At 43.7% G+C, this 27,291-nt stretch overlaps 1 pseudogene; it reads right to left on the bottom strand.

Moving 5' to 3' along the window:
• The window catches only part of LOC132487768 (essential MCU regulator, mitochondrial-like), a 130,857-nt pseudogene that overhangs the window by 35,388 nt on the left and 68,178 nt on the right, over positions 1-27,291 (bottom strand).

Raw genomic sequence — 27,291 nt, 5'->3', positions numbered from 1 at the left:
CTCATCCCCTCTCCTCTCCCTCTGGCCAATCAACAGGAAATTTGGCATCAGAACCCATGTAACTGGAGTTGCCCTATCCTTCCCCAAGAGGGAAGAGCCAGGTCATTGATTCCGGAAGGAAGCTTCCCCCTCTGGCCTCCTGAGTCCCTGGTCCCACAAACGGAGGTCCCCTAAGACACAAGAGCTTGAACCCTCTCCCACCCCACAGGGGTTTAGTCCTCAATTACTGATTTATGGTTTTTCTCTATTCTCTTTTCTCAACTTCCTATTTGGGGGAGGTTGGTAAGAGAGAAACTTTGCATTCAGTTCAGGGATTAATTCTAGGACATGAATAGTGATAAGTCCACTCCCTCCTTCTGCAAATTCACTAGCCATGGGATATTTGCCAGTCACCCAAACCTGGGCTGCCCTTTTCCCCCTCCTGTCAGGCCCACATGGATCCCAATGGCCAGTTTTGACAGCTGGCGGCATACACTCACCTATGGGATGACATCGCAGGTGACTCCTGGGTCACTGCAGGCCAACAGCTGTACAGAAGGACAGCAGTGCAGGCACTGGCATCCACCAACTCCAAGGAGTCAGGCTGGGCAGTGGAACCCAGAGGGCCTAACGACCAGAGGTCAAAGAGCCCCAGAGGCAGGGGGTGGCGGGCGGATGGCCTTGCTGAGGCAAAGAATGGAAAGCCAGCACTGGTCTAGCAGTGGTGGCAGTGGTTTTAAGCACAGAGGGCAAGACCACCTTCCGATAATCAGGTAGGTAAAGAACGAGGCTTTCTTCAATCTGCAATGCATACTATATACCTATCCGATCATTCAGTAAGACTTTATTGAGTGCCTGCTACACGCCAGGGACCACGGTACGTGTCAGGGGGATGCTTTTCTCCTGGCTTCTGATGTCTCCTTCCCTGTGGAAGGTGCTCTGTGAGCAAACCCTCCTGGCCTCCTCAGTCATCCCCAGGGAGGAGAGGCTTGATCTGATGGGGAGTTTGGAGAGAGAGACAGGCACGCACAGGCCAGCCCCTCCTTTGGATGTCTGCTCCATTCCCTCCACGAGAAAGTGTATAGGGACCTGCGCCTGCTCCTGGAGGCCCACACCAGCTGTCTCTGGGAAGTTCGTCCCAGCCGCATTTGCAAACACCACCTCTGTACAGGAGTGGAGAGAATATTCTGCCTTCCGTCTGCTGGTTCCTCTGAGTTCTTGCTCAGTTGGCTCAGACCTTGGGTAGGGAATGGAGTACTCCCGGGCTCTCTTGCAAACTGCAGCACAAGCTGAAGGCGTTCGGGGGTGACAAGACAGCCGGCTGGCCTGCCCTCGTAGAGCTGGCCGTCTGGCAGGAACGTGCACCTGAGGCTGTCACCGGAAGTCTCGATCCTGGGAGCCTGCCGGCCCGATCCTCTCGTTCTGAGCCTGGAGACTCCAGAGCCCGATTCCTGGGACACATTGCCCAGCCATCATGTCCGACCCTTCAGAGGTCCTCCCGTCCCCCCTACCCACACTGCCTTTCAGGCAAACTCCACCTCCTGTCCGCTTGTGTCTCCACCTCTCCCCTCCCCACATCCACGTTGCCTCCTAGCTGAGCCCATGTTCTGCTTCTTACACCACATGGTTCTCTCTCCCTCTCCCTCTCTCTCTCTCTCCCTCCCTCTCTCTCTCTCTCCCTCTCCCTCTCCCCCTCCCCCCTCTCTCCCTCTCTCTCCCTCTCCCCCTCCCCCTCCCTCTCTCTCCCTCTCTCTCCCTCTCTCTCCCTCCCTCTCTCTCTCTCTCCCTCTCTCCCTCTCTCTCTCCCTCTCCCTCCCCCTCTCTCTCTCCCTCTCTCTCCCTCCCTCCTTCTCTCTCTCTCCCTCTCCCCCTCCCCCTCCCCCCTCTCTCCCTCCCTCCCTCCTTCTCTCTCTCTCCCTCTCCCTCTCCCCCTCCCCCCTCTCTCCCTCCCTCCCTCCTTCTCTCTCTCTCTCCCTCTCCCTCTCCCCCTCCCCCCTCTCTCCCTCCCTCCCTCCTTCTCTCTCTCTCTCCCTCTCCCTCTCCCCCTCCCCCTCCCCCCTCCTCTCTCTCTCTCTCTCTCTCTCTCTCTGTCATCTGTCATGCAGAGGCCCAGCCATCCACCAGACAAACCAGATTCCTGTCTACACAGAGCCCACAGTCTAGTAGGAAACACAGGCACTAAAACAACAAAGTCCACGATGTGTCTAGTCACGAGGTGTCTGCTCATGAAAGCAAGACCCTGGGTACTTTCCCCTGTGTGTGGAATTTCTGTTTCCCAGTGTCCTTTATATAAGGACCCAGGTGATAAATTTCTCCTAGAAATCTGTGCCAGGGGGCAAAAAATTTGCCTTCTCTGAACGCTTCATTTCTTTCAAGATACTAAGAAACCTGTCATATTTCTCTTTTTTCCTTGTCTGCCAGGAAGTTCAGGGCCAAATTTAGACCTCAATCACAGGTCATTACTTAATTTCTTGTTCCCACTTACACTCTCTCCTTATCCGTATAGTTTTCTTTCCATCTTTAATTTATGTGTCCCTGTGTACCCACATATTTGTTTTTACTGTCACCCCTCCAAGTCCCTCATGGAAGCAAGTGGAATGCAGGTTCTACATCACGTGGCTCCTTCTATCCCAACCCCAGAACACCCTTGTCCTGCCCCCAGCCCTTCCCCGCAGGGCCACAGACTGCTGGCTGAAGCCTCCTCCTTCCCCACCCCTAGCAGGGATAGAGTTCAAGGACAAGAACGGCTCTGATAGACTCAGTCTGGCCAAGATGCCTCCAGGCAGCCAAGCTCGTGTCTTGCCCCTCCTGTGGGGCAGAGATGCTATTTAAAGGGCCAGACCTTTAAGAAAAGGCAGAATGAGAGGAAAAGGAAATGCCATGCAAGACAAGAGGTGGGTGAGGCTGAGGGCAGGCAGGCCGTAGGAGAGAATCATCATCATATCACAGCCTCTCTTCCCTCATACCACACCCCCGATGCCCACATGATGCCAGGAATGCCTGATAATGCCACTCAGGGGCCTAATGTTACTTTCAAACCAAAGGTTTCCACTAAAGGGGCTCTAGATAAGGAGCAGAGATCTGAGATCATGAATCCTCTCTCGGATACACCATGTGGCTTGCCTATGTCATGCTGCTTCTCTGTACCCTGGTTTCCCCATGTCAGTCATTTGGTTGGTACAGTCTGGGAATCCTGAGTGTCACTAAAGAACAAGTGGAGGACTTCCCTGGTGGTGCAGTGGTTAAGAATACACCTGCCAATGTAGGGGACACGGGTTCAATCCCTGGTCCAGGAAGATCCACACGCTGCAGAGCAACTAAGCCCATGTGCCACAACTACTGAAGCCCACGAGACCTTGAGCCCACACACTCTAGGGCCTATGTGCCACAACTACTGAGTCTGCATGCTGCAACTACTGAAGCCCACTCACCTGGAGCCCGTGCTCCACAATAAGAGAAGCCACTGCAATGAGGAGCCTGCGCACTGCAACAAAGAGTAGCCCCCGCTCACCGCAACTAGAGAAAGCCTGAGCACAGCAACGACGACCCAACGCAGCCAAAAAAATAATAAATAAAAATAAATTAACTAAAAAAAAACCTCACTGAACTTATTAAAAAAAAAAAAGAACAGGTGGAATCGCTGGGTCTGAACTAGATAATGATCCTGTCTTAATATAATCCGTCACAGGCGTATGATGCCTTTACAGAATACTGCCACACATTTGATTTTCTATAAACTGACCCTAAAACCCTGTGATGAAAGCAGGGTAGATATCACCCCCATTTTCTAGATGAGGAAACTGAGATGCAAAGAGGCTAAGTGACTTGCCCAAGACTGAAACCCTGGACTTTCTTCTGAAAGGAGGGACGATGGTTGTCTCGTGCATTTGTAATGCCAACCCCCTGCCCCGTGCCAGGCAGACAGAAGTGATGTACAGTGAAACTTGGAGTTAAAGCGTCTGCATCCTATGGTCCCCACCAAACCCCACTGCCTCCTCGGAAAGCCAAAATCTGCGTCAGAACAGGCACCAATCAAGTAGCATCATGAGCGTTGGCTGCCCCCCTGCCTGATCCTCTATCCACACTGTTGAGGTGGGAAAGCACCCTTGAGACATTCCAGGTCATCCTATGATCAAGGTCAATGTCAGAGTCACAAAGCACAGGAGCAGGAGTGGGCCTTACAGGTCATCTAGTGACCCCGCCTGGCATCTGTTTTGACCTGGCTGGCTCAGTCCATCATTAACCCTAACTGGGTGAGGAGCTGGGTCATAAACCCTGTCTTTTTCCTGCCACACCAGCACCCTTACTTGGTGATGACCTATTGCCCCAAACACATCATTGACCCTTGTGTTGTTACCAAACACCACCAAAGGCAATGGGATGTGTCTGCCACAGACAGGCAAATAGTAGGGTCATCCCACTCCTTCTTTTCTACCCCCACTGGACCCTGTACTGAAGTGACCTCTAGTGCTTCCTTGTGCCCAGCACCCCTTCCTCTCCTATCTGGTGAAAACACTCTGCTGTTCCTTTGGGAGAACTGCCTTTCCCCACTTGATTTGTGCCTGGCTTGCCTATCACAGGTCCTTCAGCCCCTTTAACATGGGGCTGGACATGTGACACAGACTAGCCAATCAGAATTCTCCATCTCTCTTGGTAGCATGATTGGATCAGAAATGAGCACATGGCCAATCAGAGCCTTCTCTAAGACTTTGGTGTATGCTCACTAGGTGTCAAGGGGATCTCTTTTCCTCCAATGGCAGCAATAAAGACTGAGAAAGCCTGGAACTGCTGGAGCCATCTTATCTCACTGCATTAAAGAAGCCACCTGCAGGGATTTCCCTGGTGGCACAGTGATTAAGAATCTGCCTGCCAATGCAGGGGACACAGGTTCAAGCCCTGGGCCAGGAAGATCCCACATGCCATGGAGCAGCTAAGCCCGTGCACCACAACTACTGAGGCTGTGCTCTAGAGCCCATGAGCCACAACTACTGAGCCCTTGTACCATAACTACTGAAGCCTGCATGCCTAGAGACCGTGCTCTTCAACAAGAGAAGCCACTGCAACGAGAAACACACACACCGCAACAAAGAGTAGCCCCCGCTCTCTGCAACTAGAGAAAGCCTGCACACAACAATGAAGACCCAACGTTGTCAAAAATAAATAAATTTATTAAAAAAAAAAAAAGAAGCCACCTGCAGGACGAAGCCAACATACCCAGAACCTGGGCCAAGAGAACAAAAGAGAGACAGAGTGCTGACAACACCATCCGAGCCTCCAGACCCAACCATGAGCAGTCAGACAACTCCTGGGGTCCCCAGCTATGTGAGCTTGGGCTTGTGTGAGGAGTGTTTCTGATACCAGCAACAGAAAGTGTGCTAATACAAAGGCTTTATCACTCTAACTGGTTAACATGTGATCATGATAGACTGTGTTACTGCCCCCATTCATTACCCCTCCCTGTGTTGACACCCTTTGTCACATGACTTTGGGATTCTCCCCATCAAAGCAAAGCACATTCCCCCCCAAAGATTTTTCAAAGCTGAGTCATGTGACTTGCTTTGACCAATAGAATGAGACAAAGTGACAGTGTGCCCAGTGCAAGATTAGGCCTTAAGAAGCCTGGCGTGTTTCTGCTTGCTCTGATGAACTGCTCACACATCATGAGGAGGACAAGCCCTGGCTAAGCTGCTGGTCCTAGGAGGAGAACAAAAGACCACTCCAGCTGTGCCCAGCCTAGATCAGCCAACCTCCAGCCAACTCACAGATGCCTGAGCTCAATAAGCACTTATTCTTGCACTGAGATCTTGAGGTTGTTGTTATGCTGCCATAACACATCTGTCACTCCTATTCTTTGGGCTTCTTGCAGACAGGAACCTATACACTGCCGTCTCCCCAGTGACTAGCACAGCTACGGGCACATGGAAAGAGGGAGGAGGGACGTGGGGAGACTCTGGTTCTCACCTCTCTGCTAGGTTTGAAGTCCTGACCTCAACAAAGGAGGATGTCCCCAAATGCTAATAGTGAAGCTCTGTTTCTGGTACATAAAATATACTTTGGGGGCTTCCCTGGTGGCACAGTGGTTGAGAGTCTGCCTGCCGATGCAGGGGACGTGGGTTCGTGCCCTGGTCCGGGAAGATCCCACATGCCGCGGAGCGGCTGGGCCCGTGAGCCATGGCCACTGAGCCTGCGCGTCCGGAGCCTGTGTTCCGCAACGGGAGAGGCCACAACAGTGAGAGGCCCGCGTACCGCAAGAAAAAATATATATATATATACTTTGGAAATTCTGCTTAGGCACCACTCTAATATTTGTGGGCTGATGTCTAAGGACTATCCCATATGCCATTGCCAGGTCCTCACTTGTCAGCCTTCCATTTAAGGGAGACCATAAAGCCATCTTTGCCCATTTCCACCCCCGTGACAGTCAGGCAAGATTAGGCTGGTGAATAACTGGGTACGCAGTACCACAGCAAACCTGCCACAGAAGTCTGCTAATCACACCCAGCTGATACTTGCCATTTGCCAGCGAAAGGCATTTCACAGTGTCTCATTAAAATCAGGAGAAGGATTAAGAGGCCTCTTTCTTGATTAATGACTTTCTCTGCCTCAGAGATATAATCCTATCTATAACCCCAAATAACTGGAAACAAAATTAAATTTCTCTGAGAGATCATTCAGGGCACGTGTTGCACCATGCCCCTAAGTGTTGTTTTCTTTACATGTTTTATCCAGCTTAAAGGCACAAGATATTCTGATCCCCAAACCAGAACTGTTCTGCAGTAGGGAACAGCAGAGACAGAAGGGAATTTCCCTGGCTTTTCTATGGTGCTAACAAGTTGATACTTTTAAAAGAACTGCCACTTTCCCATAGGTAAAGATGTGCATATATATAATGTGAAAATATCTAAAGATTACTCATCCCCTCAGATCCTTTTAGGGAAATAGGCAGGCAACAACAAATCAAAAACGAAAGCTTCTACCATTGACTTCACTGATTTCCTTCCCTGGAACTCAGTTATCGTGAAAAAACTCAGAGGATCATGGACTATTCAAACTGGAAGGGACCTTTGAGACCATTTAGTCAAACCCCATAAACTGAAAGATAAAGTGATGCCCAGATAGGGAAGAGGATTTACTCAGAATTAGGGTCAGCTGACGCTCAGTACAGTGCTTTCTGTTCTCACCCACACACTATCTTGGTCCATTCGGGCTACACCATAAGTTGGGTGGCTTATAAACAACAGAAATTTCTCACAGTTCTGGTGGCTGCAAAGTTCCATATCAAGGCTCTAGATGACAGCCTGCTTCCTGGTTCATAAATGACCATTTTCTCACTGTCACCTTACATGGTGGAAGGAGCAAGGGAGCCTCTGGGGTCTCTTATAAGGGCACTAATCCCGTTCATGAGGGTCCACTCTCATGACCTAATTAACTTCCAGGGGCGCCACCTCCACCCACGTGCCCACACTTCCCCTTCCCATATGCCAAAAGCCAGGCCCTGTCAACACCTTCAAAGAGGAGTCAGCACACCACCTTGACAGATCTGGGGTTGGGTGGCTCCTGGTGCTCACAGAAAGGGCATCCCAGAGAAACCCAGACTAAGCTTCACTCCAAGAGAGGTGGGAACACAGAGCCAGCCCCGTGCTATGCTCACCACTTTCTTCTTCTTTCCGTCCCTTATAGAGCCAGGGATGGAGGTGGAGTGGCTCATGGGATGTTATTTATAATACCCTATGCTTTGCATCTGCCCAGGAGGGTGCATCCCATAACTGGAGGACCCTGTTTTACTGGCAGAGGTTGTTGGGGCAGTGACTTGCTCTGAATAACACAAGGATGAGAAAGTTGAACTTCCAGGGAAACTGAGAAGGAAGGCTGGACACCGGGTCCAGCAACAGGGGAGTGGGCAGAGCAGGGGTTGGACTGGGGGTTCTCTGTAGAGGAGAGATTACGGTTAACCAGGATTTTCCAAGCAAAGGGCTCTGCGCTGTGCAATGTGATCCCTGACAGGGCCCATAGATCTTCAATTAAAATGGCCCCAAACTGCTTGGTCTGCTTTATTTCTCATGGAAACCAGCAAAGGGGCTAAGTTATATTAATTGGAGGAACATAACTGAAGCCAAAACAGAGTCCGCTTCCCTGAACAAGGGGAAACCTGACACCGGGTCACATTTCCACAGATTTGAATCCAATAAGTCCTCTAGAACCTAGTAAGTTACGGTACTTCTACATAGCGGGATGTTAGAGTTACTTAAAATTTAACACTAAATACAGGAGGAAATGTGCAAGGTGGTACACTGAAGAAAAAAGAACTTTGATGTTTGAATATGTTCATTATGAATATAGCTCTGAAAATGCAGATACAAAGACAGAGGGGTGAAGTGCAAACACAAGATGAGTTGTACTAGGGTAGGATTATTATGGTGGTTTTCTATTCTTTTCTAAAAAATAATTTTTAATGTCACTTTAAAATTCAGACCATTATAAGAAATTGGGAAATGTTGATGCAGGCAATTGGTGAGCAACTAATACATGCAAGACTCTGTGAGGTGCTCTGATCCTGGTGCACCATCACGGAGTCTGCAGGCTAGTAAGGAGACAGCTGTTCACAGCTCACTACAAGGAAGAAAATGATGTACAATGACTGGAGGAGAAAACGAACCCCTATGGGGGCACAGAGGAGAAAATACATCCAATGTATTGAAAAAGGCATCGCGGAGGAAGGAACTCAAAAACTCTGAACACCATTTTTGACGATGATAATAGCCACTGAAGGTACATGAGAGGAGGTAGGCCATGATGGGAACTGTGTTTTATAGAAACACCACGGCATCGTGTGTAGAATACAGGGCCTAGAAGGAAAAAGGTTCCTATAGACCAGGATGAGGAGGGCTCGACCTGTGACAGTGCAGGGGTTAAAAAGAGAAGGAGAGGAAAAAATACACTAGAGTACAGGTTATAGAACTACTTGGAGGGGAGAAAAAAAATCAAGGTAGCAGCCTAAGTAAGAAGACAGACAGAGCAAATGTTCACAGAAAGATGGCAGGTCTGTTAGTCTACTTAGGTTGCTGTAACAAAATACCATAGACTGGGTGGCTTAAACAGCAGAAAAATGTTCTCACAGTTCTGGAGGCTGGGAAGTATAAGATCAAGGTCCATTCCAGCAGGGTTTGGTCTCTGGTGAAGGCTCTTGCTGGCTTGCAGACAGCCATCTTCTCAATATGTCTTCATACAGCCTTTCCTCAGTGTGTGCAGGTGGAGAGAGAGAGCTCTTCTTATAAGGCACTAATCCCATCATGGGGTCCCACTCTTGTGACCTCATCTAAACTTAGTTACCTCCCAAAGACCCCACCTCCAAATACCATCACACTGGGGGCTAGGGTTTCAACATATGATTTTAGGGGAACACAATTCAGTCTGCTGCAGGAGGGCAGTACTGCCATTCTTTGGCTGATGGATGGGAGGGTGAAGAAGAAATGCATTGTATGTATGTCAGATAGTACCGGTCAGAAGAGAAAGTTATTGTATTAGGGTATGAAAGTCAATCAAGATTAGTGAGTAAAAATAGAATGTATTAAGTCACAGAATTCAGGGGAAAGCACAGAGGTCATCAAAACACTGTGGGAGAGCAGATTAGATAAGAAGAGGAAGGTAGCAAAATGTCTGATCCTTGCAATCACAAGAGTGAATTTAAACCAGAATGGAAGTGGAATCTGACCACAGAACACAGAAGGTTTGGACTTCCATTTCCAGCCAAAGTGGAAAAATGGAGATAGATTTACCCTCTTGCCTGAAACAACTAAAAAAGTGGACAAAAATGTTTGAAACAACAGTTTTCAAGAGACTGATCATTAGACAATGAAAGACAGTGGCCCCAGAGGGTCAGGAAATAGAGCAGATCAGCCCTCAGGGGCCTGGTTGCTGCCTTGGGAGAGCTTCCAGGATGCCGCACTAAGAGAGAGAATCTGGGCAGCACCCAGGAAAAGCCCTGAGTTAAGGAGATGACAGAGCAGCTAGGGTTCTCAGAACAAAGTACCAGAGAGGAGACAGCTCCACAGAGAGGAAACTCCAGAGACCTGCATAGGGTCCCCTAGGAGCACAGAGCAGAGTCCTGAGCAGCACAGTGTGTGAGAAAACTACCCAAGACCGGAGACTGAGTAACCCCAAAGGATAAGAGGGAACAATACACAGCACTCAACAGGACCAGAAATGGTGCCTGTCCCATCAGACTGGAAAATCTCATAATTACAGGGCAAGAGCCTTGCTTCAGTAGGTGGGAATAATTAACCCAAGCAAAACACAACTCCGGTCCTGCCTAACAAATTTTAAAAGCAAGACAAAAGGATCAAATGTTTCCAAGTAATGTTAAGTACATCCCAGAACAATGCTCAATAATATCTATAGAAAAACAAAGACATTCAGCACACAAAGGGTAAAAGTCAAATGTTTGGAATCCAGTGAAAAATCACCAGGCTTGCAAAGAAGCAGAAAAATAATAGCCATGATGAGGGAAAAAAATCAATCAGTTGAAACTTACCCAGAACTGACACAGATATTAGAACTATCAGACAAGAACATGAAAAGAGTATTAAACTGTATCTCATATGTTTGAAAAATTAAATAGAGACATGGAAGATATTTTTAAAAAGGAACCAAATCAAGAGATTAAAATTATAACAGCTGAGATTAAAAATACATTTAATGGGATTAATGGCAAACTAAACATCACAGAAGAAGACTTGTAAACTTGAAGACATAACAATAAAATCTCTCCAAAATGAAAAATAGAGAGAAAAAAATGAACAAAGCATCAATCAGCTGTGGAACAACTTTGAGGAACCTAATATATGTGATACTGAGTGCCCAAAGAAGAGAATGGAGGGCAAGGACACAGAAAAAAAATTTTTGAAGAAATCATGGCTGAAATTTTTCCAAATTTAATGAAAACAATAAACCCACAGATCCAAGAATCTCAACACAACAAAAGACAAGACATCTGAAGAAAATGATCCCAAGACACATTGTAGTCAAGTTGTTCAAAATCAATTACAAAGAAAAAAATCTTAAAAGCAGCCAGACTTTATGAAAAGTCACATTGCATACATAGAAAAAAAAGAGAGAGATGACAGCAGATTTCTCCTCAGGAACAATGCAAGCAAGCAGAGAGTGGGATTACAACTTTACAGTACCGAGAGAAAGATCTTTAACCTAGAACTCTATACCCTGTGAATTGGTTTTCTTCTATTGTTGTATAACTAATTATCACAAAGTTGGAGGCTTGTAACAAAACAAGATTGAAACTAATGCAACAACCATACTCCAATAAAAATTTTTAAAAAACAAGTTTATTAACTCAGTTTTCATGAGTCATGAGTATTCTGAAATGAATTAAAATGAAATACAGTATGTAAAAATTGTTAGATGCCATTAAAGCAGTACATAGGGGGGAATTTATATCACTAAACAGCTATATTAAAAAAGAAGAAAGGTCTTAAATCAATGACCCCAACTTCTACCTTAAGAAACTAGATAAAGAAGGGCAAATTAAACATAAAGTAAGTAGAAGAAAGAAAATCAGGAAGATCAGAAGTCAATGAAAGAGAAAACAGAAAAACAACAGAGAAAATCAATGAAACCCAAAGCTGACTCTTAAAGAACATTAATGAAATTAATAAGTCTGAGCCAGGCTGATCAGGAAAAAAAAGGAGAGCAGATACAAATTATCAACATCTGGAATGAGAATATCATTATAGATTCTACAGATAATAAAATTATAATAAAGGAGATATTACAATCAACTTTATACCAATAAATTTGACAACTTAAATAAAATGGAAAAATTCCTTGAAAAACAAACTACCAAAACTCACTGAAGAGTATTTACTACCTGGAATATCTCTTTATTTACTAAAGAAATTGAATTTATAGTTTAAAATTTTCCCACGAAGAAAACTCCTGGCCCAGATGATTTCACTGGTGAATTCTACCAAACATTTAAGAAATAAATAATTCTAGACAAACTCTTTCAGAAAAGAGGAGACAATACTTCCCAACTCATTCTGAGAGGCCAGCATTACCCTTAAACCACAGCCTGACAGATATCACAGGAAAATAAACTTCAGACCAATATCGCTCATGAACTTAGATGCAAAAATTCTAAACATAATTTTATCAAATCAAATCCAACAATATATAAAAATGGCATACATCATGAGATTTATCCTAGAAATACAAGTTGGTTTAACATTCAAAAATCAATCAGTATAATTCACATAGTAACAAATTTAAAAAAGAAAAAGGATACAATTATCTCAACTGACTCAGAAAAGGCATTTGACAAAATTCAACATCCATTCTCATAAAAACTCTCAGAAAAGTAAGAATGGAGGGAACTTCCTCAACCTCATAAAGGGTATCTACTAAAAGCCTACAGCCAACATCATACTTGATTTTAAAAAAACAAAACAAAAATAAAACTGTTACCTTTCCCCCTAAGATCAGGAACAAGGCAAGGATATCCACACTCATCACTTCTATTATATTGGAGGGTACTCTGAAAAAGAGGAACAATGTTGGAGACCTATTGTAAAGCTACAGTAATCCAGATAGTGTTGTACTGGTGTCAAATGAGACAAAGAGATCAATGGAACAAAATAAAGAGTTAAGAAAAAGACCACATGTATATATACGGACAACCAAGTTTTGTCAATGGTGCAAGGCAGTGCAGTAGACAGAGGATAGTCCTATCAGCAAATGGTGCTGGAACAGTTGGATGTCCATTGCAAAAACATGAACCTTGATCCACAACTTGCATTTCAATTCAAAATGGATCATAGATTTAAATGTAAAAGCTAAAGCAATAAATTTCTGGATGAAAAGAATGGATTTTCTGGGAGAAAATCTTTGTGGCCTTAGGTTAGGGAGTGAGAGATTACAAACTTTGGGGCATGATGGATATGTTCATTTTCTTGATTTTGGTGATAGTTTCACAGTGTATATGACACGAAAATCACAACTCATGAAGGGAGCCCTCTAGGGAGAAGGATGAGCGAGTTCATTGTGCTTCTAAACTTGGGTCTTTTTTTTTTTTTTTTTTTAATATTTATTTATTTATTTATTTATTTAATTTTGGCTGTGCCAGGTGTTAGTTGCGGTACTCGGGATCTTCATTGTGGCGTGAGGACTTCTTCATTGCAGCAGGCATGCCGGCCGGATCTAGTTCTCTGACAACGGATTGAACTCGGGCCCCCTGCATTGGGAGCACAGAATCTTACTCACTGGACCACTAGGGAAGTCCCTAAACTTGGGTCTTTGGGGGCCCCAGCTGGTCTCCCCATTTCCCACCTCCACCCTCAAGTTCCTGCCCGGGTGACTAGAGGTCGGGCCTCCCAGAGAGCAGGGTTCAAGGCAACCACCCTATGTCTCCCTGCCACATACAAAAGAAGCCCCCATCAATCCTGTGCATTCATAGAAGAGCTAGTGCTTGTGGGAAAGATGCTCAGGGCAAAGACCTGGGCTGCTCCACCTTGCCCACTCACATGCATTCAGCACTTTACACCAACAGTACCAGTAATAATAATAGCAGTAACAATAATTATTGCAGTATAATTATGTTATTAATGCCAGTTAACATTTAATGCTCACTTACTCTGAACAAAGCCCTTCCGTAGGCATTTTAGGGCATTGTCTCAATTGATACTCATTACAGTTCTCTAGGAAGGGTGCTCTTATTATCCCTATGGAATAGATGGGAAAACAAGTCCTGGAGAGGTTAGCTTTCCGAAGCCCACATAGCTACGATGAGCTCACTTGGAAAATGCACCCAGACACCTGACCAGAGGCTACACTTTTGTCACTCATCTCAGGCCAGATACAGAGCAAGGGTGAGCAAAGGGCAGCTTCAAAAGGCTACCCAGGGTTGCCAACATCCCAGTCAGGGGCAAAATAGCCACAGCAACTACAAAAGGCAAGTGACCTATTCCAAATCCATTTGACACTAAAACAGTGTTATCTGGGGCTTTTGTGCTTTTCCTATAACTTCTACCCTCATCACTGAAATTCAGGACTTCACATCCTGGGGAGGGATTTCCCAGGACACAGAGCTTTCATGCTAAAACTGGGACAGTCCCAGACAAACCTAGATGGTTGGTAACTGTAAATTTGTCACCTCATCCTGGACAGAGCTGCAAGGCCAGACACAGTGGTAGCCAGGTTAAGTCCAGGATGGTCCCCATGTCCAAGTGGTCACCAAGGGGGTGACATGAGCCTCAACATGCCCCAGTTTGGGTTATTTAATATCAGCTCCCTCAGAGCCTTAACTGAATTCCTCTGACCCTTTCCTGCAAAGGCATGGGAGCTAGATCCCAGCTTGTTCGCAGCAATTTATAATTAATTTATGTCGCCTGAAAGTCCCCTGGGTCAGTTTCATTCTTCACCCTGTTAACGAAAGGATTGATCTTAAGGACACCTTTGATCAGTAAAAGCATGATTAAGACTTCGTCCCTATTCCTCTTCTCTAGGAACGAGCAACGAGCTTTCCCTCTGCAGAACGCCCTCATTTCTCCCAGCAAATGCGCTTGCTGCAATCTTGTGTTTAATTAGTCTCTATCTTCAGAAATCATTGTGTCCCTGCTCTGGATTTCATTCATAAGATCATTTATTTCACATATGGCAGGTTTTGGTATTGACTCACTCATTTATCAAGGGGCCATATGGTGCACACGGAGCAAAGCAGCGATGCATCAGGCCAAAACCCAGCGGAAGCAGGGGAGGAGCCGGCACAGTCCAGTAGCTGACATTTAAGCATATACTTTTTAAAAATTTATTTACTTATTTGTGGCTGTGTTGGGTCTTCGTTTCTGTGCGAGGGCTTTCTCTAGTTGCAGCGAGTGGGGGCCACTCTTCATCGTGGTGCACAGGTCTCTCACTATCACGGCCTCTCTTGTTGCGGAGCACAGGCTCCAGACGCGCAGGCTCAGTAGTTGTGGCTCTCGGGCCCAGTTGCTCCGCAGCATGTGGGATCTTCCCAAACCAGGGCTCGAACCCATGTCCCCTACATTGGCAGGCAGATTCTCAACCACTGCGCCACCAGGGAAGCCCCCACTAGCTGACACTTAATTGACGGTCTACCAGCCCTGGGCCTGGCTGTTCAGAGATGAGCAAGAAGCACAGATAGTATTTTAAAGCAGGGTTTCTCAACCTCAGCACTACTGATCTTCAGAGCTGGATAGTGGGCCTGTCGTGTGCATTGTAGGATATACAGCAGTATTTCTGATCTCTACCCACTAGAAGCTAGTAGAACTGTCCCCCACTCCCAATGTGACAACCAAACAGATCTCCAGATATTCCAAAGGTCCCTTGGGGGCAGAGTTGCTCCAGGTTGAAAATCTTAAGGTGCTTGTAATCTAGAAGAGCAACTAAAATAACTACACAAATCTTTATGATGAAGGACACCATGGGAGGAGTAGAACAGTTGTAAACTCCAGTGCGCTTGAAGGCCAGCGATGGGAATGCCAGGAAGGCAGTGGGGACGTGTCCAACTGGAGAGGACAACCCCGCTCAGCTCCAGCCAAGTGTCACCAGATACTCTGATATTTCTAGTGAATTCTGAAATCTGGGCATCTATGTGAAATTTCCCAATCTCTTGATGTTCTCAACCAGTTTTAAAATAGTTTTAAAACAATGTAAACCCCAAAAATAAATAAATAACTGAAAAGATCGAGGACCTTATTCAGCCAGATGCCCCTTGTGTGTAGAAAACTGGGCAGCATCTGAGTCCTGGCACGACCTCCGGCTCACTTCCACCTCTGGGCATTGGAGTCTGTTTCTAGACATTGGGGAGTAGTCCATACTTTAACAGCGGTTCTTGACCCCGATGCCCATTCAAATCACCTGGAGATATTTAAAAGCCTATCAATGCACTGACCTCACACTCGCCCAATTAAACTAGAATCAGGGAGTAGGGTACAGGTGTCCATGTTTGTAAAAATCTCCCCAGGTGATTCTAACATTCATTGGTGTAGAAGAAAATCAACATGTATGAAGGCCCACCTCTTGGCTGTATGTTGATTAAGATCGGGGACTCCAGACTCAGACCACCTGCATTCAAATCCTGCTCCAAACTGGGCAACTATCAGATCTGAGAGAAACTTAATCCAGGCCTCAGGGTCTCTATCTGTTAAATGGGGATAATAACACTACGTACTTTATCATGCTGGTGTGAAAAATCAGGATCTCTAGAGGTAGGGCCCGGGCATTAGTGTTTTTTATTTTTCCAGATGTTTCTAAACAGCAATCAGCGTTGCTATAGTGAAGCAGTAATTAGGTTCCTGCCAGCTCTAACGCTCTGTGAATTTCCCTTTGTGTGAAGAGGAAATGAGTACTAGACACCCACTAAGTCTGGAACTGAGATGCCCCATTGGGATCCCCCAAGAAGGATTGGAGATAAAGAGCCAGATGCTGACTGTTCACAACATAAACTCCAAAGGGACACAACCTAACCTCCTACACACACAATCATTACCTGCCAGGAATAGAAGTACCTTGAGCATTATTCTAAGAGGATTCGGCTTATGAGGGCTACCTCTGCTACCATGAAGGGTCTTCCACCAAAAAACTCCAAGAGCCCTAATATCCAAACACTGAGGATCTCGAAGCATCTGATCCAGTGTCATATCAGTAATATTCCCATTATTCACCTCAACTCATAACAAGATGGCTAACTAGGGGCCTTCCATGTGGGACACACACATTTATCATTTGATTAGGAAAGATTACTTATATTTAGATAAAACATATATCCCCTAACAGGGCTGGACAGTTATAAATAACTTGGGAAACTCTAGCCGACGCCCAAAACATCATGATTTAGGTTGAAAGAAAAAGCCTTTCTGATCACTGTCCTTTTGTGTTTCCCAGCACATTTTTCATGTTTACTTGCTATCACCCCAGATACGAGATCCCTTTGGTTGCATCCCATTTCCTCCCAAGCTAAGGTGGGAGGAAGAACTGTCACAATCAAATGGACAGGGTCAAGGCTCTGTGGAGAAGAAGCTGGGGTCTGGAGCCCCTGCCCTGCAATCAGTTAATCAGCTCACCTCCAATTTATGTCGGGCAGCTACTGGGGGACCCACAGAAATGGCTTCAAGTTAGACCTCTACTCAAGCTGTTGGATGAAAGAAGGACTTGAAGGAAGCCAAGCCTCTCCTTCCAAACTGAAACAGAGACCATTCTGTAGGGTTTCTTCCTTCCCTGGCCATTGAAGCAGCTCAGCTGGATGCTGATACAAAAGAAAAAACACAACCAGTGACTGTAGCTGGAAAATTTTGAGCAGAAAAAGAAGCAAAGTAGTAGTGGATTAGAACCTAAGTATAAAATAATTACCCATGAGTCCAGAAGATGCTTCTACTTCTAGGAAGATGGAATAGACATACTTTTCCCTATTTTTTCCACTATGTATAACTAAAAGCCCTAAACATTATATATAAAACACACATAAGTAGACTGAAGGGAAGAAGGTAGACCAGCTAGGGACCTTGGTGTCCAAGAAGTGACATTGTGAGTTCCCTGAGTTTTCTCTTTGCTTCATATATCCTCCCACATAGAATGGAAGAAGCCAACAACCCAGAAGGCCAATACACAAGGACCAAAAAAAAAAAAAGCCCTAACAAAAGCCTGCTCTCTCTAGCCAAAGGGCCAGGAAAGAGAACTTCTAGCCAATAACCACTCCACTCCAGTCAAACACCACAGGTAAAACTGTGGTTCCATCTCTACCCATCCAGAAAGGGCCAAGTGAGAAGCCTAGATTTCCACCCTCTCAAGGATGTAACAGGTGCCCCAACACCCCTACCCAGATGGTATCAGAGAAGATCAAGTAGGGAGCCAGGGCTTTTATCCCACCCCTGCACAGTGGCAATGAGCCCCCACCTCTGCAGTATCAGTGAAGGCCACAAGGGGAGCCAGAACTCCTAACCAGCAGGAACCAGGTGCCCCCCCACATCAGATGTCAACAAATGCCAAGTAGGAAGCCTGGACTTCCACCTCCACCTGGCAGCAACAAGGCAGCACTACAACGTCCCCTACTGAAATGGTGTCAGAGAAATCCAGCTAAAACAAAAGGATTAAATAAGATACAGAGTCTTATAACATAATATGAAAATGCCTGGGTTTCTGTCAAAAATCACTCCTCGGGCTTCCCTGGTGGCGCAGTGGTTGAGAGTCCGCCTGCCGATGCAGGGGATACGGGTTCGTGCCCCGGTCCGGGAAGATCCCACATGCCGTGGAGCGGCTGGGCCCGTGAGCCATGGCCGCTGGGCCTGTGCATCCGGAGCCTGTGCTCCGCAAGGGGAGAGGCCACAGCAGTGAGAGGCCCGCGTAACAACAACAACAACAAAAAAAACACTCATCATATGAAGACCCATGATGAGTTCAAACTAAGTGAAAAAAGACAATCAATAGATGCCAACACCAAGAGGACAGGAATGTTAGAATTATGTGACAAAGACTGAAAAGCAGCCATGATAAAAATGCTTCAACAAGCAATTACAAATGCATCCGAAGCAAATGAAAAGATAGAAAACTTCAGTGAAGAAATAGAACATATAAAGTAGAACCAGAAAGTGTGGAGCTGAAAAACACAATAACGGAAATAAAAGTTCAGTCAGTGGGCTCAATAGCCAAATGGGAAACAGAACAAAGAATTGGTGAACTGGATGACAAAACAATGATAATTACCCAATCTGAACTAAAGAAAGAAAATAGACAAAAAAAAAAAAAAAGAGGAACAGAGCCTCAGGGACCTATGGTACTATAATAAAAGATCTAACATTCATGTCATCAGTGTCCTAGAGGAAAGGAGAAATAGATTGGGATTGAAAAGGTACTCAAAGGAATAATGACTGAAAATTTCCCCAATTTAGCATGAGATGTAAACCTACCAAACTTGAGAAGATGAGTAAATCCCAAACAGGATAAACCCAAAGAAATCCACATAAAGGCACATCATAACAAAAATTCTAAAAATTAAAGATAAAGAAAACATGTTAAAAGCAGCCAGAGAGGGGCTTACCTGGTGGCGCAGTGGTTGAGAGTCCGCCTGCTGATGCAGGGGACACGGGTTCGTGCCCCAGTCCAGGAAGATCCCACATGCCGCGGAGCAGCTGGGCCCGTGAGCCATGACTGCTGAGCCTGTGCATCTGGAGCCTGTGCTCCGCAACGGCAGAGGCCACAACAGTGAGAGGACCGCGTACTGAAAAAAAAAAAAAAAAAGGTAAATAAAAAAAGAAAACCCAGAAACACACCCACACAAATATGTCCAACTGATTTTTGACAAAGCTTCAAAAGCATTTTGATGAAGGGAAGATAGTCTTTTATTATTTTTTTAAGGTAGCCTTTTAAACAATGCTAGGACAATTGTACACCTGTAGGCCAAAAAAAAAAGTGTTAAGTCTCATACCTTATATTGATATAAAAATTAACTCAAAATGGATCATGGACTTAAGTATAAAACATAAAATTGTAAAACTTTTAGGGAAAAACATAGGAAAAAATCTTCGGGATCTAGGGCTAGGCAAACCACTCTTAGATTTTATACCAAAAACATGTTCCATAAAAGAAAAAATTGACAAATTTGAGTTCATCAAAATTAAAAACTTTTGTTCCATAAAAGACCCTGTTAAGAAGATAAAAACACAAGGTACATAGAGGAAATATTTGCAAAATACATATCCAACAAAGGACTAGTATTGAGAATACATAAAGAACCAAGGGTAGAAAAGATAATCTAATTTTTAAATGGGCAAAAGGCACAAACAGACATTTCATCAAAGAGAGTATACAATGGCAAACAAGCACATGAAAAGATGTCAACATCATTAGTCAAAATGGAATTAAAACAACAATGAGGCATCACTACAAACCTATCAAATGACTAATAAAAAATAATAACACCACCAAATGCTGGCAAGGATGCAGAGATGCTAGATCACTTATATATGTTGCTGGTGGGAATGTACAATGGTAGCGTCACTCCAGAAAACATATTACAGTTTCTTTAAAAACTAAACATGCAACTACCATATGACTGAACAATTGTACTACCGGGCATTTACCCCAGAGAAATGAAGGCTTATGTCAACACTTACACCTGTACATGAGTGTTTACAGCAGCTCTATTCATAACTGCCAAAAGTGGAAACAACCCAGATGTCCTCTGATGGATGTATGGTTAAACAAACTATGGTACGTAGTATGGAATATTACTTAATAAAATGGAACAGGGACTTCCCTGGTGGTCCAGTGGTTAAAAATCCATCTTTGAATGCAGGGGACATGTCTTCAATCCCTGGTCGGGGAACTAAGATCCCACATGCTGTGGGGCAACTAAGCCTACACGCTTTGGAGCCCACGCAACCCAACTAGGGAGAAGCCCATGCTCCATAAAGAAGAGCCCGCACGCCACAATGAAAGATCCTGCATGTCACAACGAAGATCCCATGTGCTGCAACTAAGACCCGATGCAGCCAAATTAATTAATTAATTAATTAATTTTTTAAAAAGATTTTAAAAGATGAAACAAACTATTAATATAAACAACATGAATGAATGACTCTTCAGAGAATTATTCCGAGTGAAAAAAAAAAGAAATCCAATTCTAAAAGGTTACATACTATAATGGTTCCATTTATATAACATTCTTAAAATGACAAAAATATAAAAATGTAGAACAGGTTAATGGTTGCTTGGGGTCCAGCAATGGATGGGGTTAGAAGGGAAGTGGATGTAACTATAATAGGGCAAGAAAGAGGGATCCTTATGGTGACAGAAATATTCAGTATCTTGCCCATATAAATGTTAATATTCTGGTGGTGACACTGTACTATAGTTTTGCAAGATGTTACCATTGGGGGAAACTATATAAAGCATAGAAGAGATCACTCTGTATTAATTCTTAAAACTGCATGTGAATCTACATTCATCTCAAAATTAAATTTTTTATATACCTTTATTGGAGTATAATTGCTTTACAGTGTTGTGTTAGTTTCTGCTGTACAGCAAAGTGAATCAGCTATATGCATACATATATCCCCATATCCCCTCCTTTTTTTTTGTTATGCGGGCCTCTCACTGTTGTGGCCTCTCCCGTTGCGGAGCACAGGCTCCGGACACGCAGACTCAGCGGCCGTGGCTCATGGGCCCAGCCGCTCCGCGGCATGTGGGATCTTCCCGGACCGGGGCACGAACCCGTGTCCCCTGCATCGGCAGGCAGACTTTCAACCACTGCGCCACCAGGGAAGCCCTCCCCTCCTTCTTGACCCTCCCTCCTACCCTCTCTATCCCACCCCTCTAGGTGGTCACAAAGCACTGAGATGATCTCCCTGTGCTATGCAGCAGCTTCCCACTAGCTACCTATTTTACATTTGGTGGTGTGTACATGTCAGTGCTACTCTCTCGCTTTGTCCCAGCTTCCCCTTCGTCCCCTGTGTCCTCAAGTCTGCTCTGTATGTCTGCATCTTTATTCCTGTCCTGCCACTAGGTTCATCAGAGCCATTTTTCTAGATTCCATATATACGTGTTAGCATACGGTATGTTTTTCTTTTTCTGACTTATTTCACTCTGTATGATAGACTCTAGATACATCCACCTCACTACACATAACTCAGTTTCATTCCTCTTTATGGCTGAGTAATATTCCATTGTATATATGTGCCACATTTTCTTCATCCATTCGTCTGTCAGTGGACATTTAGGTTGCTTCCATGTCCTGGCTATTGTAAATAGTGCTGCAGTGAACATTGTGGTACATATCTCTTTTTGAATTATGGTTTTCTCAGGGTATAGGCCCAGTAGTGGGATTGCTGGGTCATACGATAATTCTATTTTTAGTTTTTTAAGGAATCTCCATACTGTTCTCCATAGTAGCTGTCAAAATTAAATTTTTAATTAAAATTTTAAAAACCACAGGAGGTCTTTGAACTTTCCAAACAGGTTCAGAAAATAGTAATCTTTGTTTGATGTTGTCCTTGTGCAGATAACAGATGAAAATCAGGAGTTGGCTCCACTAAGGGATATCAATACTGTCATCCCGATGCACAATGAAAGAAAAGGGCAATTTCTGCACAGTCTGCTTCAAAACATTGGAACAGATTTTAATAATTCTGCAATGAATGAGAACATTTGACAGAGGCATTGTTTTAGTTTTTAAATTTTCCTCCAAGGCACAAAGCAGCTCAACAATTTCCAGGGCATATTGCTTCACCAAGGTTTTTTATCCAGTGATGCAGCAAGCAGGATGACTCAAGGCTATACTCTGTGTTAGGGGAAATCCAATTTTGGTAAAGTTCCAACTTTTTCCAGTTTAGCCTTTTATACTCAGACAATAGAGGCCATGTAATGTATTCTCAGGACATAAGGGACCACTTCAGCTTTGTTGGCTCCATAATTCTGTAGGTAAGAATCTTGCCACAGGAACTACCCTGGTGGTCCAGTGGTTAAGAATTCACCTTCCAACGTAGGAGACGCAGGTTCGATCCCTGGTCGGGGAACTAAGATCCCACATGCCGCAGGGCAACTAAGCCCTCGCACCGCAACTACTGAGCCCGCGTGCTCTGGAGCCCGTGTACCACAACTAGAGAGAGAAAACCCACGCGCCACAACTAGAAAGAAGGCCGCGTGCCACAGCAAAAGATCCCGCATGACTCAACGAAGATCCCGCATGCTGCAACAAAGACCCGTTGCAGCCAAATAAATAAATAAATAAATATTTTTAAAAAATAAAATAAAGTGGCTGCATCATTTAAAAAAAAAATCTTGCCACAGGAGATGCATTCTGACTTTTGTGCTTCATCATGTTGAATGAAACAAGTAAACCATAAGGATACATAAACGTTGTTACACACTCTTTTTGTGTGCTTTCCCAGCTGGTATCAAGGTATAAATATACAGATATTCATAATCACAGCGACACCTCACATTCTCAATTCATATCAAAGAAAACTATTTTGGATATTATAACATGTGAATGACAATTAAAAAATACCAAATTTACATCAGTTTACATGCTACCTTTTACTTATTTAGTATGAAAGAATGTTTTAATAAAAGTATAATTTGTGGGAATTCTCTGATGGTCCAGGGCTTAGGACTCCAAGCATCCACTGCCAGGGGCCCAGGGTTCAATCCCTGGTTGGGGAACTAAGATCCCACAAGCTGCACGATGTGGCCAAAAAAATATCATATCTGAAAATTAACTCAAAATGGATCAAAGACTTAAACATAAAAGCTAAAACTAAAACTCTTAAATGAAAATATAGGCATAAGTTTTCATCACCTTGGACTAGGCAACAGTTTCTTAAGTATGACACCAAAAGCACAAGCAACAAAAGGGAAAAAAAGATAAATTATACTTCATCAAAGTAAAAAATGTTGTGCTTCAAAGCACAAATCAAGAAAATGAAAAGACAATCCACAGAATGGGAAAAATAGTTGAAGATCATATATATGATAAGGGACTTGTATCTAGAATATATAAAGAGCTTATACAACTCAATAATAAAGTGACAATTGGGACTTCCCTGGCGGTCCAGTGGTTAAGACTCCACACTTCCAGTGCAGGGAGCACAGGTTAGATCCCTGGTAGGGGAACTAAGATCCCACATGCCATGCGATGTGGTCAAAAAAATAAAAAAAAATTTTTAAATGACAATTGACCCAATTATCAACCTGGGCAAAGGATCAGAATAGACATTTCTCCAAAGATATACAAACGGTCAATAAGCACATTAAGATGCTCAACATCATTAGCCATCAGGGAAATGCAAATCAAAACCACAATGAGAACCACTTCACATCCACTTCTCAGCAATTCCACTCCTAGTTATGCACTGAAGAGAAATTAAAAACCTATACCTATGCAAAAACTTGTACATGAGTGCTTATAGCAGCATTATTCACAATGACCAAAACATAACAATACTACCAATATCCATCAACTGATGAATTGATAAATAAAATGTGGTATAGCCATACAGTGGAATACAATTGGCAATAAAGAGAAATGAAGTACTGATACAAGCTACAATACGGATGAAACTTGAAAACATGCTAAGTGAAAGAAGCTTGTCACAAAAGACCACATATTTTATGATTCCATTAATATGAAATGTCCAGAATAAGCAAATCTATGGAGACAGAAAGTAGATTAGTGGTTGCCTAAAGTTAGGGGGATTAGGAGGAAGTAGAGAGAGACTGCTAACGGTTACGGGATCTCTTTTTGCACTTGACAAAATATTCTAACGTTGACTGTGGCTACGGTTGCCTCAACTGTCTTTGGTTGTCTCATGTCCAGGTTTATTTGACAGCAGCTGCTGCCCTGGATGGGGAAGTGATTCCATGTCTGCCCTGATTCCAACAACTCTGGGTATACTAAAAGAAACATTGAATTGTATACTTTAAATGGGTTAATTGTGTGGTGCATGTCAATAAAGCTGTTATAAAAATATATATGTATAATTTGCGCAAAAGGAAGCCATGAATCCACACTGATATAAATAAATGAATGAATACATAAACAAATGTGTATTGGGGAAGAATAGACAAATCTTCCATGCAAAAGAATTCTAAATAACTATGTCAATACTTTGCTTTCAGGGAGGTGGAGCATAACTCCCCAGTCCGTAAGCACGGGCTGCACATAGTAACTTTCATCCAAGGGCACAGTAATAAAAGGAGGAACAAGTCACTTTACAGGGAAGAAACCTGACAAACACTACCTAGGCCAGTTGATCAAGGTCAACACCAACAGTGCTACCATGCTGAGAGCATACACCCTTGATACGATGAGAGTGGCAATTTACCTCCGTGGTCCTCCTACCAAAAGCCAAAGGAGAGGAGATCAGCTCGGTGCTTTTGTGACCACCTAGAGGGGTGGGATAGGGAGGGTGGGATAGGGAGACGCAAGAGGGAGGAGATATGGGGGTATATGTGTATGTATAGCTGATTCACTTTGTTATAAAGCAGAAACTAACACACCATTGTAAAGCAGTTTTATTCCAATAAAGATGTTAAAAAAAAAAAAAGCCAAGGGAGGTGAGGGTGGAACCGACAAATCCCAACTGAGGGACATTCTGCAAAATATCTGACCAGTACTCTTCAAAGCTGTCAAAGTCATCAAAAACAAGGGAAGTGTGAGAAACTATCACAGTGTGGAGAAGCTTAAGGAGATATGGTAACTGATATAACGCAGCATCCTATATGGGGTTCTGGAACAGAAAAAGGACACTTGGTAAAAACTTAGGAAATCTGAATAAAGTATGGACTTTACTTAGTGATAATGTGTCAATAACTGTTCATGCATTGTGACAAATGTACCATGCTAATGTAAGATGTTAATAATAGGGGAAACTGGGTGTGGGTATATGGGTACTCTCTATACTATCTTTGCAATTTTGCTATTAATATTACACTGCTCTAAAATAAAAAGGTCTTTTAAATTTTTTCTTTTTTGAAAAGGAAAGGCAGAGAGCTCTCCTCTTCAGGCTTGCAGAAGGCAAAGCTTCAGCTTTCTTTGGTTGTCTCATATCCAGGTTTATTTGACAGCAGATGCTGCTGCCCTGGTTGGGGAACTGACCCTGTGTCTGTTACGGCCCTGAAGATTGGCCTCAAGTCCATCTCCTAAAGAGTTGGTGACAACATCACCAAGGCAACTGGTTATGGAAGGAGCTAAACACATCAGTGAAACTGACCCTTCAGAATGGACAGGCTGGACTGCAGTGGTCATCTTGCTCTCAAAGAACCAGCTAGGGACACAGAGAAACAGAAAGACATTGAGAAGGGTGGAAATGACAGTACTGATGAGATGGTCTGCCTCATCCAACACATGAGGCACAGGGCTGTGGCCAAAGGTCTCTCTGGAACATTAATGAAATCCTGGAGGCTGCCCATCTGTGAGCTACAGTGTCCATGACCCCCATCCTTTCTACAGCACGAAGACGTCAGCTGTGTGACAGGATGACAGTTAGGTAACAGGGCACAGAGGAGGATGTTCCCACAGTCAGTTGACCACCACCCTCACGAAAGTCAGGCCAACATGATTTTTTAAAACCTATATTTCTTCTCAATCCTGGAGGAAGTGAGGTGAATCAGCTTTCAAGAAAGCAATTTGGCATTGTATATCAAGAAACTTTCAAAGGTCAGCCCATGTGAACCAGTAATTTCACTTCTAGGAGTCAACCCTGAGGAAATAATCCACAATGAGGTCAAAACCCAGGAAATGTTCTTTACTGTTAATAATGAAAAATTGCTAACAATTTCAATAACCATTAGAGGAATGACTAAGTAAATCATGGTACATATAATTACAGCCATATGATTGTCATTGTTAAAAATACTTGTGAAGGGTTTTCAATGACATGCAAAAATATGGTGAAAAAGCAGGATATAATATCAAATTTAAGATATGACCTCAAAATTGGGCAGGAGGGGGAGGGAACATTTATATACAGTGTTAATAATAGTTATCTCTAGGAAGCATGATTAGTGGTCATAGAGAGCTCTTTTTCTTTGAAAATTGCCAACATTTTTCAGATTTTCATCAGTGAACATGTATGAACATTTTAATAAAAAATAAATAAAACACCCATCAAAAAAATGGGTGAAAGATCTAAATAGACATTTCTCCAAAAAAGACATACAGATGGCCAAGAGCACATGAAAAGCTGCTCAACATCACTAATTATTAGAGAAATGCAAATCAAAACTACAATGAGTTATCACCTCACACCAGTTAGAATGGGCATCATCAGAAAATCTACAAACAGTAAATGCTGGAGAGGGTATGGAGAAAAGGCAACCCTCCCACACTGTTGGTGGGAATGTAAATTGATACAGCCACTATGGAGAACAGTATGGAGATTCCTTAAAAAACTAAAAATAGAGCCACCGTATGATCCAGCAATCCCACTCATGGGCATATATCTGGAGAAAACCATAATTCGAAAAGATACATGCACCCCAGTGTTCACTGCAGCACTATTTACAATAGCCAGGACATGGAAGCAACCTAAATGACCATCAACAGAGGAATGGATAAAAAAGATGTGGTGCATATATACAATGGAATATTACTCAGCCATAAAAAAGAATGAAATAATGCCATTTGCAGCGACATGGATGGACCTAGAGATTGTCATACTATGTGAAGTAAGTAAGACAGAGAAAGACAAATATCATATGATATTGCTTATATGTGGAATCTAAAAAATGGTACAAATGAACCTATTTACAAGACAGAAATTGAGTCAGATGTAGAAATCAAACTTATGC

This window comes from Mesoplodon densirostris, chromosome 1 (genome assembly GCF_025265405.1).
Source record: "Mesoplodon densirostris isolate mMesDen1 chromosome 1, mMesDen1 primary haplotype, whole genome shotgun sequence".
NCBI lineage: Eukaryota > Metazoa > Chordata > Mammalia > Artiodactyla > Ziphiidae > Mesoplodon > Mesoplodon densirostris.
This window is presented reverse-complemented; position numbering and strand designations above follow the sequence as displayed.